The 18,500-nt window shown below is 44.9% G+C and overlaps 1 protein-coding gene across 1 annotated transcript in view; it reads right to left on the reverse strand.

The window, feature by feature from the left end:
* The window catches only part of PLD1 (phospholipase D1), a 499,520-nt gene extending 486,553 nt beyond the window's left edge, over nt 1-12,967 (reverse strand). The window contains exon 1 of the mRNA XM_078665562.1: nt 12,621-12,967. The gene's annotated coding sequence lies outside the window, so the exon portion shown is untranslated. The remainder of the gene's footprint in view (nt 1-12,620) is intronic.
* Between the last annotated feature and the right edge of the window lie 5,533 nt (nt 12,968-18,500).

Here is an 18,500-nt window from a genome sequence, read left to right on the forward strand (position 1 = left end):
TACTACATACGTACTCACTGATTCCTACGTCTACACACACATTCACTCATTCACCCATACAATCATTCATACATACAATCACTCATCTTTACAACACTATCATATGCACTCATACACCTATACAGACACTTACACTCTGCCACTCATCCATGGAGTTACTCACACACCTAGTCAGTCCTGTAAAGAATCAATCACACTTCCATTTTCTTGTCTATACAGTTAAACATAGAGCACCTTACATTTTCAAACATATACTAACACATACTTACTTTCTTATACAATCATTGATACAAGTACACATTGATCTGCACAGAGTCACACACCTCCCAGCCAGCCACACACACACTCAGTCTCCTATACAAATACTTGGACAATCAATCAATAACCCATATAGTTAATCATATAGCTACTGATCAACACATGCAGCAGTTTACAGAACAACAGACATAATGATGCACAAATTAAGACAGTTTAGTCACTAACCCATGCACTCAGTGAGACACATTTAATCACTCACTCATACATTCAGTCATGCACCTACTAAATCCTTCGTCCAGACACTTATACATCTACTCATTCTTCAATATGTAAAACATATTTAAACTTTACAGAAACACACAGTCACTGGATGATGTCATCAGTGATCTCATCAGTGATGTCATTTGAGATGTCATCAGTGATGTCATCAGTGATGTCACTGACCATGTCATGAATGATGTAATATGTGACATGATCAGCAGTGGATTGCGGGTGCGCGATATATAGTTAGTGCAACTAACTATATATGGAATTTCAATGGTTTTGTGTGAGTAAAATAAGGTTTTTTAAATGCTAATTCCTAACTATATATGGTGTATAACCTATGGTTTTTTCAGTGAATTTTCAAGGTTTTGTAAATGCTAATTCCTAACTATATATGGTCTATAACCTATGGTTTTTTCAGTGAATTTCAATGGTTTTTTAATAGCAAATATCATAAGCTGTCGAATGTCAAGTACGTGGTAAGTAAAAACATTTTCGTGTTTATGCACACTGATCTGCTTTGAATGCTGCCCCCCACCCCTCATTTCTATTAGGAGTACTCTCTCTTTGCAGATAGTGAAGGGTAGTTAACGCAGCCCTTTGCCCCCTTTGTAATCCGTCGTGCCTGCTTCTCTCTCCATTTGATTGATTGTTCTCTTTGGTTCATTCTCTATTTACAAACAAGCACAGAGTCGCAATACTCTGTTTAGTCTTTGCAGATAGCGAAAAATCGTGTAAAAAAACAAAAGGAATCGAGCAAAATCTGTAGGCCACTAATGGGATCTCTTTTTGACCTCGCTAAAATAGAAACATTAGGAACAACCTGTTGAAAATAGCAATGCGTATGTACATAAGCGGCGTTCATTTGTGTTCACAGTACCCCTTGTTGATTGTTTCAATCGAGCATTGAATTGTTCGAAGTTAATTCTCTTAAGGATCTTCTCTACCTGCAAACGAGGAAGAATAGGAATATTCTCTCTCCCTTTGCAGATAGTGAAGGGTAGGTAACGCAAGCCTTTAACACGTCGTACCTATTTCATTCCTCATTGATTGATTGATTGTCCGAACATTGACTGTTTGGGAATTAGTTCTTTTTGGAGGTATTCCCTGTTTGCAAATAAACGTAGGAAAATCTTTGCAAGTAGTGAAAGGGTACGTAATGCGGACCTTTCTCCCCCGTTTTAATCTGTCATGCCTATCTACTCCCCACTGATTGATGCACCTTTTTCACCCGGACCATTTACTAGAGATACGTCATCTGGCCCGACCAGAGAGCACCCCTAGTGAAAAGGACATATGCAATAATAACGAAGTGATCACTGTATCCTGTTAACAGAAACTTTACCATGAAACAACCTGGAAAGAAAAAAATAGGAAAACGAAAATCAGTAGGCCACTGATGAACATGAACTTTTATTAAACAACGAACAAAGAAACGATAACATAACGTAATGATAAAACCTATTAATGTCCTAGAAACAAGAAAACGTTAAAATATGCCAGTGGTGAGAGACCAGAAAAACAGTAAGAGAAACCAAATCACCCCTCGCTGTCCCACCGCCTGCCACGCCAAAAAAAAAAAAATCGATAGACTAGGGAAAATGCAAGTCAGTAGAACATCCGCCCCCACTCTGGAAACTTCCAAGGTGGGGCAGGGTTCCGGCTACGCCCAGCCGGGAGCAGCCCATATAAGGCAGGTCCTGCTGCCACGCCTCGGCAAGGAGATCCTAACGTAGGGTGTAGCCGGAGGAGAGGCCGAGGCCAGCGGGACCCGGCCAGGGGATTGCCTTTACAACGCTGAACAGTTGCAGGGGGGGGGAATGTCTCCTCGACCCTCCCCTCTCTCTCCCAGTCCGGCCGCGGTGGCCCTTGAGAGTTGCAGGTAGTCCCGCCACATGCTCTTCCGGTCCGGCCACCAACGGTCAGGGGGCCGAGGCCGACGGGATCCGGCTGCAGCCGATAAACCAAGAAACCCGTTCATGGGGCCAGAGCCAGGGGCGTCCGGCCGACATCCACCGGAAGCCCGGCCCGAAGACGGACGGGACACTTCTTTCTTTTATAATGGCTGCGACAACACTGGGGGGGGGGATGTCTTGCACATGCCTCCGACCCCCCCCCCCCCCTCGTCCTCATCGCCTGGTCCGGCCATAACAAATCTCAAGCGAGACGCCGTGGGGTGCACTGGGAGGGAGAGACGGTGCGAACAGGCCTCTCCCGCCTCCCCAGGTGGAGGCTTCCCAGCTGCACCCTCAGCGCTCCAGGCGCCCGGAAAAGGGTTCTTCCACTGTGGCCATGCTGCAACGTCTCGCCCGGCAGGGTGGAGCCCGTCCGCTCATGTGACCCCGCGATCGCCGGTAGCTGCCGAACTCTCAAAATGGCGGTCGACCTGGCAAGAGCGGGCCCAGCATAAAGAAATGGCCCGGTCACTGGTTGACTCCACCACCGTAGTCCTCCACGACCTTGAAGATTCTAGAGGAGCCGCGGGAGTCTCCGACCCCCGATGGGGAATGACTGCCATGATCGCCCGTGGAGTGACGAAACTGTATCCGCGGGACGTCGGCGCTCCCATGCTGGCGCCAGCCTCACTTTGAATTACTAGAATCCTGCAGACCTCACTTCCGGTGAAAGCACAGTGTGACCCGGTAGGAAAAATTATTGCACCCCCTCCCCTTTTTGACTGATAGTTCAAACCACCGATCCTTTCCTTTGCCCTTTTAACGGAACTTTGGACTGCCTCCCCCTCTTTTACATTTTCTAGAGAAAACAAAACATTAACCACTACATTAGCATAGCAGTTGACTGTTTTCAAATTGAAAACCAACAACATCTTCAACAGAATCCTTTTTAGGTTTCGCTGGAGGGCGGAGCTCTTAGCTCCGCCTCCAGAGAAATCTGTAGTCTTCAGTAAGGGACTCTTGGAATACGCCCTCTGTTTCATTGGCTAGCTCCATAAATGGAGGCTAGCCATTGGAACAGAGATCTGTCCGTCAAGGCCGGACCAGATTCGGGGGCGTTCCCGCGATTTTTTCCCTGGGCGTTCCCTCTGTGTAGTAATGCAGCGGTGGGCGGAGTTTCGTTTTTATTTTTTTAAGAAGTACAGGTCAGTGCTGCACCCACCTTCCTGCTCCGGCCGTCTTCTGCGTCTCTCCTCCCCCTTTCCCGCCCCCTCCCGCAATCAGTCCGAAGCGCTGTGCTTCCCCCTGAGCTCTTTTTGTGCACAGCCGTTTTGGCCGTGAAAATCACCGCCGCAGCCCCGGGGCCGTGGAGAAGCCGAGGGAACCACCGCTGACGTCACCCGGGAGCCGCGCTGCCATTGGTTCAGGCTGCGGGAGGCTCGCCGGGTGACCTGCGCGGTGATTGGCTGCTGGAGTGAGGAGGAACCAGGAAGCGGACGGGAGGCCACCCCGCGCTCCTGCCGGGAAGAAGAAGGAACCGTCCTCCGGCGAGGCTCTCCCGAGGAGAGAGCCCTGCCACCGTCACCCAGAAGAGCCCAGCGGAGAGGAGCCGCCGCCGCCTCAGACAACCGGTGAGTGCTGACCTACAGTGCAGAAGCGCGCATCACAACAGTTCAGCGTGGCAACCGACAACAGGGGCCTAACGCCCGCCTTTCCTTCCAGACACGCCCAGCGACAAGCAGAGGCCACCAGTCAGGAATCGAAGTGAGGCCACCTAGCCAATCCGAGTGTCCTAACGCTGTCGAATCGCTTCTTGCTGCACCAACGAATAAAAGGTTTGTTTTTTCCGCTATAGAATAAACGATTACGAAACGGGAAAAAGTCACGTGGCAGCACAGGACTTTGTCACGAGTGATGGCCATGTTGTGGTCAGGCAAAACGTCACAGTAGACGTAGTATTTTAGGCCAATGGTGCTTTAATCATTGACAACATGACGTCCGATCACAACCCGCCCCTGAAAACGTGGACCCTGTACGATACTGTGCTTACTTGACTAAAAGTGTGTTTTATTTAGGACGGAAAGTTAACTTGTGCTTCTCGCCTGACTATCATTCCCGTTACCAAGAATTGACAATAAAGCAGGCCAGTCCGTTCTTAGTTACAAAATCGCTCCTCCTTCTCCTCAGAAACATTGTAAGCAAATCATCAAGGCAAGAGTTATGCGTTGGTCAGAAAAGAAGCCGGCTGAGGACGAGGTTGAGTATTGTAGAAATATTTCATATGGTGTGTTAAGAAAATGTGTTATGTTACCTCAGTCAGCCTCGCTGTTGAATTCTGCTATACCTGACCGGTGAACTCGAAATACGAATCCCAACTGACCCGAAAAAGGAGTCACTGATACCCTTGGCCTTCCGTTGCCAACCTAACGCATGCTGGGAGTTACTTACAATCTGGGTTCGTTTTTATGTGAACCAATTTGCCTGGTAAACAAAGCTCACCAGGGTAGAAAGCTGGTAGAGCCTGGATCATCTGCTTACGGCATATCCAGCGATTCAGTTTTAATGGCCCTACGATTTAAGGCAGTCTTTGTCATATCCTTTTCGCACTGCACATTGGAGCTCCAAAGGCATGTAAACTCCATTCACCCCCAAGTATGCATCTTTCCATTCAGTGACCGTTTAGTGAGCAAACAACCTTTCCAAAAACAGTAACCTGTATGCACAATATGTATCAGCACTTCGAAGCACAGCAGACTGCCCCCACAACACTAGCCTCATCACATACCAGTTTCCCAAAACAAGTACCAGTCCAGATTTTGACAACGTAGCGGCGCCCCGTGTTTATCCATACCCCATGACATGCTGTAGCCACCCCTGTACCTAAAGCATAGCATATTTCTGTGGATAGTTCATGCTGGAGTGGTGCTTTTATGCTACAATACTTGTGACTTGCTTTTGAATTGAAAGGTATGCTTACAACATGCATGCATATAACAAGCATTTACAACGCAACGGTTTCGCCTTTGGAAAAGTTTGAGCTATTGGCATTGTAAATGACAAAATTTGTATTTATGTGTTGGTTTTGAAAACAGATAAATAAATGGCATTGTCCTTTACATTGCCAATAGCTCTAACTTTTCCAAAGGCGAAACCGTTGCATTGTAAATGCTTGTTGTTTCTGCTGTGACCCTGCTACAGCACAGGCATTGTCCCCAGCAGTAATTCTGCAATGCCGGTAAGAATAGCTGTGGTGCCTACTGGACTCACTCACCCCCGCGGCGCCCCACGCCGTTTTTTGCTGGGCGGCAACTTACTAGACATCACTTTCGTGCCATCTAGATTTCAGCGCGTTCTGCTGCCTTGGAACTATTCGCACAACAGACCGCTACTGACAAGAATATTTCATTATTGGTGCTGTCAATTTCAATAAATCTATTGGATAATTCAAAAGAAATTGCCACGGTCTCCGTTGTTTAAATGTTTTTACTGTTTTTGTTTTCTTGTATATATTTATATGTTATTAAAGTTTTATATTCCTACTACTTTGTTGGAGTGCTATATATTTTTAATGTGACACATAATTGTAAAAACTTTGATGTACAAAGAGTCATTCCTGGAATCTTCCGCTTCAGGCTCGGTCCCCTCCCCAATCACAATACAGGATGGTTTTCAGATAGTAGGAACACGTGTGGTGTGACGGATCTCATCGGGTGTGGGCCTTGATCTACTATAACTCCTTTGAAGAGGGGTGATTCTTTACAGCTGAGGCCATAAACTACATCTGCAGGGCTAGCTGATAGCCTGGACAATCGGACACAGAGAAAGAAGAGTGTCAGAGGGTGCGGTAGTGAATAGGGCGAAAGGGAGGTGTCGGGCGGGCACAGAGTGTGATTCTCAGGGAAGAGCAGCGCAGATGGGGGGAGGTTTATTGCCCATGCATAAGACAGAGCGGTGGTGACCAGTGCCTAGGGAAGATGCTTGCGTGGGTGAGGAGCCATGCTACGAATCGACAGCGTGCAGAGAGTGGGTCTGGTCAAGACATCTAAAATGGCTGCCGTGCACAACAAAAGTGTGGCATTTCAAAAAAGGCAAGATGGCGCAGACAATGTTTTTCAACACTTCCTCATTTCCTTCGAATCGAACGTTAACAGACGTTGGGGCATATTACCAAAGTTAAGCGATATTTATCGCTAACGATGCTTACCAACCAATTTTTTACCACTAAGCATCGTCAGAAATTATCGAAGATAAACCTTGCTATTATCAAGGTTTATCGCAAATGCGATAATAAACGGCCGCAATGCATGAATATCGCTAAAAACTCAGCGATATTCATGCATTACCGAGCTAATGCTCTTAGCCATGTTATCCACCTCCCATTGGATAACATGGCTAAGAACTGCTCAGGGCAGGTGTTACTTTTTGGAGATATTCGCGCTTAGCGCGAATATCTCCAAAAGTTGGTAATAGGAGATAGATATCTTGCATGTTGTAATGCAAGTTATTGTGGTATATGGAACTCATACCATAATCTCTCAGGAAAGCAGAAACTGATCCTTTTGGGACCGCCTAAAAAGGCCTAGGGGGTGAGGAGTACTCTACTTTGCCCCCTTTTCACGTTCCGAACTATTTTATTTTACTCTCTTCTGTAATTACACAAAATAGCAGCGATAAGATGCATCGGAGACACACAGTGAGAGAAAGGAGGCCGGAGATGAAGAAGAGATGTCAAATACACATTGGAGATAATATAGTGGCAGAAGGGAAGTAAATATGAGTAAACTTACCATGTAACATAAAAATGTTGCACTCTATACTATAAGTCTCATTTTATACTACAATCACTTCGCTACAACCTCATAAATTAAAAATAAAAATGAATAATGTCTCAAACAATTTTTGATTTCTAAATATAAATTTATTCTTCAGAATTTTCTAAATTTGAAAGAACTAGTAACATGTCCTCATCAGCAATGTCCTCATTAAAAGTCTCCAATGATGATTCTTGTAACTCTATGGTCTCCAAACACTCGATAAATTCGCCATCAAGAGATTGATCAAAAAAATCATTCAAGTCATCTCCTCCTTGTGACAATATTCCATTATTGGTGCTGTCAATTTCAATCAATGTAGTGGAATCATTCAAGTCATCTCCTCCTTGTGACAATATTTCATTATTGGTGCTGTCCATTTCAATCAATCTAATGGAATCATACAAGTCATCTCCTCCTTGTGACAATATTTCATTATTGGTGCTCTCAATTTCAATCAATGTAGTGGAATCATTCAAGTCATCTCCTTGTGACAATATTTCATTCTTGGTGCTGTCCATTTCAATCAATCTAATGGAATCATACAAGTCATGTCCTCCTTGTGACAATATTTCATTATTGGTGCTCTCAATTTCAATCAATGTAGTGGACAATTCAAAAGAAATTGCCACGGTCTCTTCATTGTGAGCCATTTTATTTTGAAATTGCTTGCTGTAAATTGCAGAAAAAAATAATCACTTTCATTTATCGTTTTTAGTAATACATAATATAAAACTAACTTTATCAAGTATTTAGTATAATAGAATGACTGCAAATAAATAACAGAAAACATTTTTCAAATTATCTTCAAGTGTACAACATAGTTCCCCTTACAAATTAACAACTCACCTTTTTAAAAGTAGCAGAAGTGTTAGTACTGTGTAAATCAAACACCAGAAATTCACCACCAAAAATTCCTCACAAATGTACCTCAGACAGTAGTATCACAAAATGGCTGTGGTTTCCTCTCATTTGACATATATACATAACCAATTAACTTTCATCACACACAAATACAAAACCAAAGTAACATTTTAATTGGTTCTAAATTTCAACACTTTCAAATGTGTTTTCCCCATGCAATTTTCCATAGGACATTTACATACGTCTACAGCCTGAATGGCTGAACGGAATTACACCAAACTTGACAAAATGGTACATCAAACCTAAGAGGTCAGGAAGGATCTACTATGCCCCCTTATGGTCATTTCCCCCTTCGCTTTGGCCTCCTCTTGTCTCTCAATCCTACAGAGAGACAAGATGGCGGCCGCTACGGACTGTTTGGAATGTTGACAGACGCCGGAGAACCAATCAGCTTCGCAAAGCTCCGTAACGCGAAAAGTACGCGAAGCGGAGCGCTGTTACAGATATATATCTTTTTTTGAACGTTAATTTCTCAAAATCCACTGGAGCACATATATTGAGACCTAGCAAAGGCACATCGGGCTACCAGTCCCTAATATTTTGCCAAGTTTCGTGCAAATCCATTCAGCCGTTCGATTATTATTATTTTATTTTTTTTTTGCCCCGCGGAGCCCTTTTAAAACCTCCACATCAAACGTAGGGGGTCAGCGAGGATCTACTATTCCCCCTTATGGTCATTTGCCCCTTCGCTTTGGCCTCCTCTTGTCTCTCGATCCTACCGAGAGACAAGATGGCGGCCGCTACGGACTGTTTGGAATGTTGACAGACGCCGGAGAACCAATCAGCTTCGCTTCACAAAGCTCCGTTGCGCGAAAAGTACGCGTCCTGGAGCGCTGCCCGGTCCGCTGTTACAGATATATATCTTTTTTTAAACGTTAATTTCTCAAAATCCACTGTAGCACATATATTGAGACCTACAAAAGGCACATCGGGCTACCAGTCCCTACAATTTTGCCAAGTTTCGTGCAAATCCATTCAGCCGTTCGGGCTAAAAGTGAGGCCAACCGCCCTATGGAAAACTCAATGTTAAAAACACGTTTTGGGACCCCCCTTTTTTCTCAGCCCCCCCTTGACGAACCCCCCCCAAATTTTCAAGGGCTGCTCAGAAACAAAATGTGCCATTTTCCTGAAAATTTCAGCCAATTCCGTCCACAAACGCCAAAGTTATTAGACATAGAATTTTCAAAAAACCCATAGAGAAAAAATCCTAACTATATATACCTACTGGCGACCGCCAGTAGGTAATATATATATCTCTCCCTAAGGTCGGCCAATAAAGCACATTAGAAAGTCGGATATATTTCTATTACTGGACAAAAGTACATCTTTTAATTGGACTTAGTAATGAGGATGATATTCAGTTGTTCCATTTTTTTTTTTTTTTTTACCAGCGCTAAGCATTCTAAGATTTGTAGTTTTACATTTCCTATTGCAAGCAAGGGTCTACAAGGCCCAGCATACTTTGCATTCCTAAATAAAAACAGGAGAGACTGGGAATTATTAATATGACATTTGACAATTGTCTGCAGAGTGCTTCCCAAAAACACCAGTATGAAATTGTGTTGTTATTTGAAACCTCTTTTGGGAAGTGATTTTTCTTATGCTGCCAAAGATGAAAAGGCAAGCAAGGTGAAGAAATGTAATCTGTTAAATGGATAAACTAGCTTGGAACACTCCTTGTTTGGCTGCAGGCCATATGACCCCATTCACAAATAGAAGGCCTGTAATCCTAAACCAGGTCTGACCGTAGCATCCTAAAGCCTGTGGAAAGGAACACAAAACGTGGTCCTAACAAACAAAAGGCTACAGAGTGAAATTATTGGGGTTTAAGATTTAAAACTTTAACATTTGAACCAAAAAAGCATAGCTCTAGTTTAAAATGAATGAGGGCGGGGAGAGATTTACACAGACCGAGGCTGCAGGTCTGTGCTCCACGTGCGAGAACTGCGCACAGCCACTAACTGGCCCAGGTCACATGAAACACTCCCAGCTATTTTAGATCTGCGAGTCCGAAGCACGTTGATTTTAGGGCTGGTAGGTTAACATTATAAACAAGTGTAAAAAGTTTTTTTTTTTTTTTTAAAAACGCGTACAAACTGAGTAAAAGCCGGGATCAGACAAAGGCCCCACGCAAGGAACGACCAAGGAGTACACATAACACAAGTATTTGTAAAGCACACGTTCACCACTACGGGTATCCTGGCGCTAAATAACAGATGTTTGTTGGTACCCAACTCAATGGTACTCATTTTATTGACCTCAGATGAATGAAATGCTGAGTAGACCCGCTGGGATTTGAACCTGTGACCTTGAGGTTGAACACAGACCTCTGCAGTAGACGCATTAGTCCACTCAGCCACCACACCCGAAATGAGTCGATGGATGCATCCGGCGTGGCCAAGAGTGAGACTTCCACCCTAGGAGTGAGTCAGGCGAAGACTAAAAGGGGCATAGCTTGAGGGGGAGGGTTGGGGTGTTACACCCCCCTAATAAATGTATTCTGTAGTAAATAGTAGGGGACAGGTGCTTTAAATCGGATATGTTGAGGTGTTTGTCGAATTTCACTAGGAATTTTTACATTCACATAAAAAAAATTTACTTTTTTATTTATTTATTTACTATTTCTCTTTTCACTCTAAAAATATGTGATATATACTAGTCCAAGCCGAATCACTGGTAAAATGGAATCCTGAGGAAATCTAATATTTGTATATATATGTATATAGAGAACTCTAACCACTAGTATATGTAGTAGACCTTTGTACTCACTACCATTCCTATGTGATTCTTAGAGTTTATCCATTTGTATCTCTTCCTTGAGTGACTTTACAACTTGTACATTTGCATTTTTTTTTCCTGTTTGCTTCTTTTAAGTAACTCATGGAATCCTAAATCCTTATGTATCACAGCTGGTTCTTTTGTGAAGCGCTCTGACACCTTCGGGTAATGTTCGCGCTATAGAAAATTGCATTAAATAAATAAATAAATAAATACTGCTCTTATAAGGGCACCCGTCCGCTCTGCTTCTGTTGATGTATCTTATCCACAGTGAGTGTTGGGAAATCTTAAGCTCCCACCCCCAATGTTACTGACCAAAATACTCCCCTAACAAAACACCCAACATATGTATCAATGATGGTTGAATCGTTTGTACAATGTTTCACTTCATATGCAATAGTGTTTATTAACTATGCAATTAGCTTATTTCCCCAATATATGTTCTGACCAATAATGTAACACAAAAGGTGGAAAACTAAACTTCAGTATCGTGACGTAGTCTGCAGCAAAATCCACCTGCATTGCCCTCCCAGACATGACAGCTTGCAGGGCTGATTCACTGTGTACACACAGGGCCTTGAAGTGTTTCCCATGAAGGAATCCAGTGTTTGCTCTGGGTTTGGTACCTCTCTGCAGCGGGCACCTCCCTTCACATCAAGACAAGAGCGCAAACAACGATTGCGCTCTAGAGGCAGTTTCCAGGGGGTTCTTATGAGCGTCGACACAGGCTGCAGTGTTTCAGGGGTGCAGTGTGCACGCCAGCGCACAAATAAAAAACAAACTAAAAAGAAAAATCTAAGTCCTTATGTATCGCAACTGGTTCTTTTGTAAAGCGGTCTGACACCTTCGGGTAATGTTCGCGCTACAGAATATCGCATTAAATAAATGAATAAAAAAATTAAAAAAATCTTCAGTCGAGACAGGAAGCGTGCACCAGATAAGAGAAAAAACACGCAACGAGGGGCAGGGCGGATTGGTTGGATGTGTTCCAAATAATGCATCACGGAGCTGGAAACCAAAGGGGGCGGGGGAGGCGAAAATGCAAATTTGAAGGTAAATAACAAAAAAAGGAAACGGGCTGTTCTACTCTCACAGCTGCACTTGGTCTGCTGCATTGCCCTAGGTTTATAACAACAACAACAACAAAAGTTTGGAGGGCAAGAAACGCACAGTTAACGGTGCTCCAGGTAATCGCAGTGCCAGCTGCAGGGGCAAAACCCGGTTGCCACCTCCAGCAAAGAAAAACATTGGCAATTTCTAAGTGATTTGGATCCTCGAAAGGCTAAGAACGGGTGAAATGTTATATATTGTTTAACATAATGTCACTAACTTTTTTCACTACAATTTAGGGGGCGTTTCACTTCACTCTAAAATCCCTTTGAAGCGCTTTCTTCTGATGTTTGCTATTTTAATTATTATATTCCAGAGTGGAAAACACCTGCGTTGTGCTGATGTTCCAAAAAGTATATCAGCCTTGACACGAATATCGCAGCCAAGTTGTTCAGTGCTTTAAATGGGCCGGTACTATCCGGTACGGAGTACCGGCATTTTTTAAATTTTGATGAGGAGAGTACATGCATTTTTATTTTTCTATTTCAAGCCCCTTACACACATGGTCCTCAAATGCAGAACATTACATTACGGGTGTCATCATGACATTACGTCACTAATGACGTGCCAAAGCACCCACCTGTCCCAGAAGCATTAAATGAGGGTCCGGCGCTCCAAATGAGGTCCAGGTGGGGACCGAGTCACGCATCAGCGCCCATCATCCGCATCACCCACCTGTGCGAGCTCCGGGGCAGTGCCGCAGTCTGGACGTGCAGGGAGGGGGCGCAGGAGCCCTGGCGCGAGCTGGCGGTCTCTCCAGGCAGCCCGGACAGCCCGCTGCTGAATTTCAACGCACCGGGGACATCCGCAATCTCCCGGGAGCCAGCCGGGCGAGGCGCGCGCCACGCCCAGAAAAACAAAACCGGCCAGCCAATGGGGAGCGGCGCGGGCGACTTCCTGCACCGCTCGCTCGCGCGCTCAGCTGCCGCGAATTTGTCGCTCGAGCCACCTGTCCCGGGGTCGGGGAAGGCTCTTTGACCCGGGAGGGCGAGGCAAGGCGCGCGCCGCTGCAGACAGCTGCAAGAGGGCTGGCTACCGCACCGTGCAAACCTTACCTCGGCCGAGGAGGCTGTGTGTGGTGCAAGAGCACTCTGTGCAAACCTTGTCGCCGGGACGGAGAGGGCGTGTGTGTGTCGTGCAACGCTAATCGGTCTCCAGCCACGGCAGGCGTTAAACTTGAATTTGTTGCGACATTTTAAACGTCTTTCAGTCAGAGCGTGAATTTAGATGCTTTTTGCCTGCGTGCTAATGCACCAAAAATTCCATTTGCTCAGTTACCATATTTAAGGATTTTTCCGTTTACCTGAAGGCCAATCTGAAATATTTAATGAGTCTGCAAGGTTTTAGAGTGTCTCTTCCTCGTGCTTAAGTAATCGTGTGAGCAGGCGCCCACTCGATCAATTTATTCCTCGAGCACTGCAGTCTCGGAATAATTCGAAAGCAAGTTGCTGCTGTACTGTGACGCTTTCAAGTCAAGAATGGTGCTAGGATTCCTTACAGCCCCTGTTCTGTTGAGGTCTAAGCCCCGAGTCCACCTCAGTGGCATCTTACTAGTTTTAACTATAGTTTAATGATCTATTTTGAAAATTTAATAACGTCACTGGGGCCAGGGAGAATCTTCAATGAATACAAGCGAGAGGATGTGGCATAGGGGCCAGGTTCCAGCCTCAGCGTTGGTTCAACATCCTGTGATTCTGGGCAAATCACTTGATCTCCCTGTGCCCACCAAAAATGAATGTGTCCTTCTGTAACGTAACTTGTGCTCAATCAGGGGCGGCCTTAGGCATGTGCAATGTGTGCACCTGCACAGGGCCACCAAACCCCAGGGGCCAACACACCAATATATATCCTTAATATAATAATCCTCTGAGGATGGATACATATTTGCGTGGCGGCCCCTGGCAGTGATTTGGTGGCCTCCGGCTCTGTACCAGTTCCAAACACCCTGATTCGCCCCCCCCCCTCTTCACTGGCCTCCGCGCTTCGCCCTGCCCGTACCCCCTCTTCCGGGGCCCCCTACCTACGCTCCCTGTCCAGGGCCGCCATGAGCCTAGAGCCGCCCCTCTGCTCATGTAAAGCGCTCCAATACCTTCGGGTCGAGTTCGCACTATATATATAAAACTACAAAAAAGTTGAGTCCTAAGTGCGCACTTGAAGGATCCCACTAGTGTTGTGTGTGGAACTTTACTGCTCACTGCAGGGGGTAGGTAACAGTCTTGGGAAGCCCATAGGCTTCTTACATTTCCGCAGTCTCGCTTCGTCCCCTCTTTATGCAAAATAGCACTTTGGAAAAGGCTTGCATTGGCATAAAGCGTGGAGAAGCGTGGCTCAATGGTTAGAGCGGCAGACCCTGTTGCAGAGGTCAGGCCCGGTACCAGGGTTCAATTCCCGCCTCGGCGGCTCTTGGACTCAATTTCCCCGGACCTGATAGTTCTCGCCTCGGTGCCTAGTCTAATCATGGGTCCCACTCTGTGACTCTGGGCAATAGCTTGCTTAATCTCCACAACGGCCCCCGCAGCGCTGTGGATGCCTGGCTTCACCTTGGGGGTGCCCAGGAGTGGACATTTCAAAGGAAAACCAGGACGGGTTCCACAGCGGTATGAATACAGCGCTTTGAGGCCTCCGGGTAGAAGTGCGCTATATAAATACAATACATTTACATCACATTTACATAAAGCACTATATAACCAACTAGCAGGGTTTAATATGCCTTTTGATCTGTGTGCTTCGGTGACTGCCATTAGAATTGCATTCAGTGGTTACATTGAGCTAGTGGTTGCTTTGGGGCGCACCGCCACTCACTTTTGGGAACTGGTACTTATTTTTCCTCAACAGACTTTGACCCAGAGCAAGAGAGAGAAATACACGAAAGGGGGAAAGAATGAAGAAGAGAAACTCAGAAAAATAGTGACAAAGGTAGAAAGCAGTGCTCACAACCTGCAAGAGTGACCTAAAGGGACAGGGAGTGTCTGGTGGTGGATTAGAAGCATGAGATGAAAGTAAGACTAGACAGCCCTGGTATTTAGTAACCACAACTTTCCATAGCAACGGCCTCAGGCTGCTAAACACAACTTTGCGTCCCAGCACTTATTCTTTTGCAATTTAAACACTGCAGCGGTATAGCACCGGAATGAAAACCCATCAGGGGATTCCAGATAGACTGGAAGTACAGGACAGGGGATGAGAGGAAATACCATTTCAGTGGAAAGAAGAGAGGAGCATTGAACATATGGGACAATAAGAAACAAACGAGTATCACAGTAAGAGAAAACCAGGGAACTGAGCAGTGAGAGAAGCATCTTGTTACAGAGAAGAAGGGATCAGGAGATGGATATGAAACAAAGAGTTGAGTTTAGGTTAAGAAAAGGCAGAAGACAAGACGTGTAGCTGCCAATAGTGCAACAGGTGCAGTGGCACCGTGACTCTAGTATGAGAGGCCAATTCCGCCCCAGATTCTTACTGTCATAGATACCCATTTCCTTCCCTACATTAGAGCCCATGACGTGATGGAGGGAGGTAGGAGACGCACACCACAGCAGGGGAAACATGGGAGTGAACTGAAGGAGAGGGTGATTAGGGGAGCATAAGGACAGAGACTTAAGGAAAGCAGAAGGAGAAGAAAGAGCTAGAGTAGAGAAGGTGTATGGTCAAGCTTCTGGAGGGTGACTGCAGCAGCACAAGTGGGAGAAATGCAGGGATGGAGGGGTAGTGTAACCTAGGCTTTATGGCCTGGTTGGGGTAGGGGTAGCTGTAAAAGGGAGCAGCTACCATGGAGTGGGGAAGATAGACCGACTGCGGGTGCACATGGAAAGGAAAGTAGAGACTAGAGGAGCGAACAAGCATACCCTATCGTATATTTGTAAAGGGCACATTCACACAGAAGGGTGTCTTGGCGCTGAAAAACAGATGTTTATTTTTGCCCAACTCAATGGTACTCATTTTATCTACCCCAGAAGTATGAAAGGCTTTGACCATTAGGTCAAAAACATGTCCTTACAGGGAACGCATTAGTCCACAAATTTACCATACAAGCAAAGGAAATAAAGAATTGTCTTCAGAGTTATGGGGGACTTTATCAACAAAAAACACAAAGCGTTAGGGAAGGGTCCTAGGGAATGTTTAGAGACCTCATGGACACATGCCCCCAACACTAAACGTACTATACAAAAAAAAGTGTCACGGGCCTTAAGAAAGGAATCTACCTCAAAAAATATATTACACCAAATAACCTACAGGGTCTATGTATAAATATGTATAAATACATGAACCAGATAGTCTCCTCAAAATTGGGATGCCAATCAGTCACCATTCGATACCGCCCTAGTCATCATCTGGGCCTCCTTTCAGCATCTCTACACACAATTCATGCACTGCAATTTTTCTCACCCATCACTTACCAGTATTACCCAGCATCAAGAGGGCTATCCAGTGATCCATAAGTTGATGTATGACATTACCATTGTGTCCTTGTGTACATCACCTGTGCGTCACAGTAGAGATGCTGAAAGGGGGCCCAGATGTTGACTAGGGCAGTTTTTGAGGAGACTATCTGGTTCATGTATTTATACATAGACCCTGTAGGTTCTATTGGTTTATTATATTTTTTTGAGGTAGATTCATTTCCTAAGACCCGTGGACACCTTTTTTTGTATAGGACTTTATCAACATTCAGACTAAAGCATGGGTGTTTGGATTAGACACGAGGACTGCAAATAATATCACAGGATTGAGTGAGTTTGGGATCATTAAAAACACAAAGTTCTATTTAGTTTGCGAGGTTCATGCAGAGGTGTGTGCTTGTATGTAACCTGCAGCTCACATGATCTTTTGACTATAAAACCGCTCAGTTTACTACTGCAATGTCTGCTTTACTCTGCAGGTAACAGGCGGTCACCATCTGTGTAAAAAAGGTGCTTGAAGGGTATCAGCAGGGTTCTGCCTACTGCATATTTATTTATTGAAGTGTTTTTATATAGCGAAAACTGTACCTGAAGGTGTCAGCGCTTTACAATACAACCTGTTACATTACATAAGGACTTCAGAGTAGATGAATTACTTGAAAGAAGCAAACATATACATTCTAAATTCACATAAGAATGGTAGTAAGTACGTTAGTCTACTACAGATACTAGTGGTTAGAGTTACATATATACAAGTTGCAAATTCACTCAAGGTTACATTTTAAGAAAAGTTGAAGCGATTAGGGTTGGACAAATATATATTACATATATACACAGCATGATCTTTTTGCCATTGCTGGGGTTCTTGCTTTCAGCCCGGCCTTCAGGGTGTTGTTCCACTTACTGGCGGTAATCTTGGGCCTGTAGGGAGGCCGTATATCCCCACGCAGACATAGTGGGGCGCAAGTCAGGCTGTAGTTAACGCACCCCAGGCGGGACAGCGTTCCTGGTTGTCCCCTGGCACTTCAACAGACATCGGTTGAAGCGTCACAAGCTGGGGGAAACTGAATCGCAGAGGTGCGCAGCAACAGTCTCCTCACTTCCAATATGGCTGCCATACTACATACTATTTAGTCCACCAGGGCACTCCTTTTGATTCACTAGCCGCTCCCATACAGTCCAGGACACCAGGAACCAGTTGGCAGGTGCAGACCCCCTAAAAGTACCAGGGGATCACCGCTACACTCGCATGTACCGGTCAGGCCCTCCAGTCCTCGCCGCAGGTCTTTCACTATATATCTATGTATAATACTCAGGTCAGAAGCCGCAGTCCTATGAAATCAGCTTTGTGGTACATCTTGCTGAAACTGGTGCGTGTAATCTGCATGGTGAGGGTTTGAGCACTTGCAGGATCCAGTAAACGTGTGTGCTAATAACAGCTTTTATTTGAATGACGGACCTAGAGACTTGTAATATTTAACTTGCTCCCACAAATAGGAAGAGTAGATGTCGCCTAAAGAATAGAGCTGTTGTCTTTGGAACTTGGTAACCAGATTTGAGTCCCAACATCTGCTCAATAACCTGTAATTCTGAGCAAATCACTGAATCTTCCCATGCCTAAAAAAATTATGATAAATAAAATCAACCTCTGTAACGTAATCTGGTGCTCATGTAAAGCGCTCCAATGCTCTTAGGCCTAGTTTGGGCTGAAAAAAAACATAGATGCCAAGTTACCCAGGTCAATGCTTGATGTGCTGCTTCAGTTCAGTTTTTTCCCCTTTAGTTGTGGGATGTGTAGTCCTATCTTATAATGCAATAAAAAGACTACAAATCCCAGAATTCAATGGAAAAAAACCAGAACAGCACATTACACATGGACCTAGGAAACTTGGCAGGGCTGTAAAGCTATGACTATAAAATACAACTATGTATTTCCTGCTTCAGCCCCATTAAGCACACAATACAAGGAGTGCAGCCATATTTGCTTCCTCCATTCGCCCAATAAACAGAGGCGCTGTTAGTTACACATGGGATCATTATCAACTTCTGGCTTTTCTCTT

Source organism: Lissotriton helveticus, chromosome 11, assembly GCF_964261635.1.
Source record: "Lissotriton helveticus chromosome 11, aLisHel1.1, whole genome shotgun sequence".
Lineage (NCBI taxonomy): Eukaryota > Metazoa > Chordata > Amphibia > Caudata > Salamandridae > Lissotriton > Lissotriton helveticus.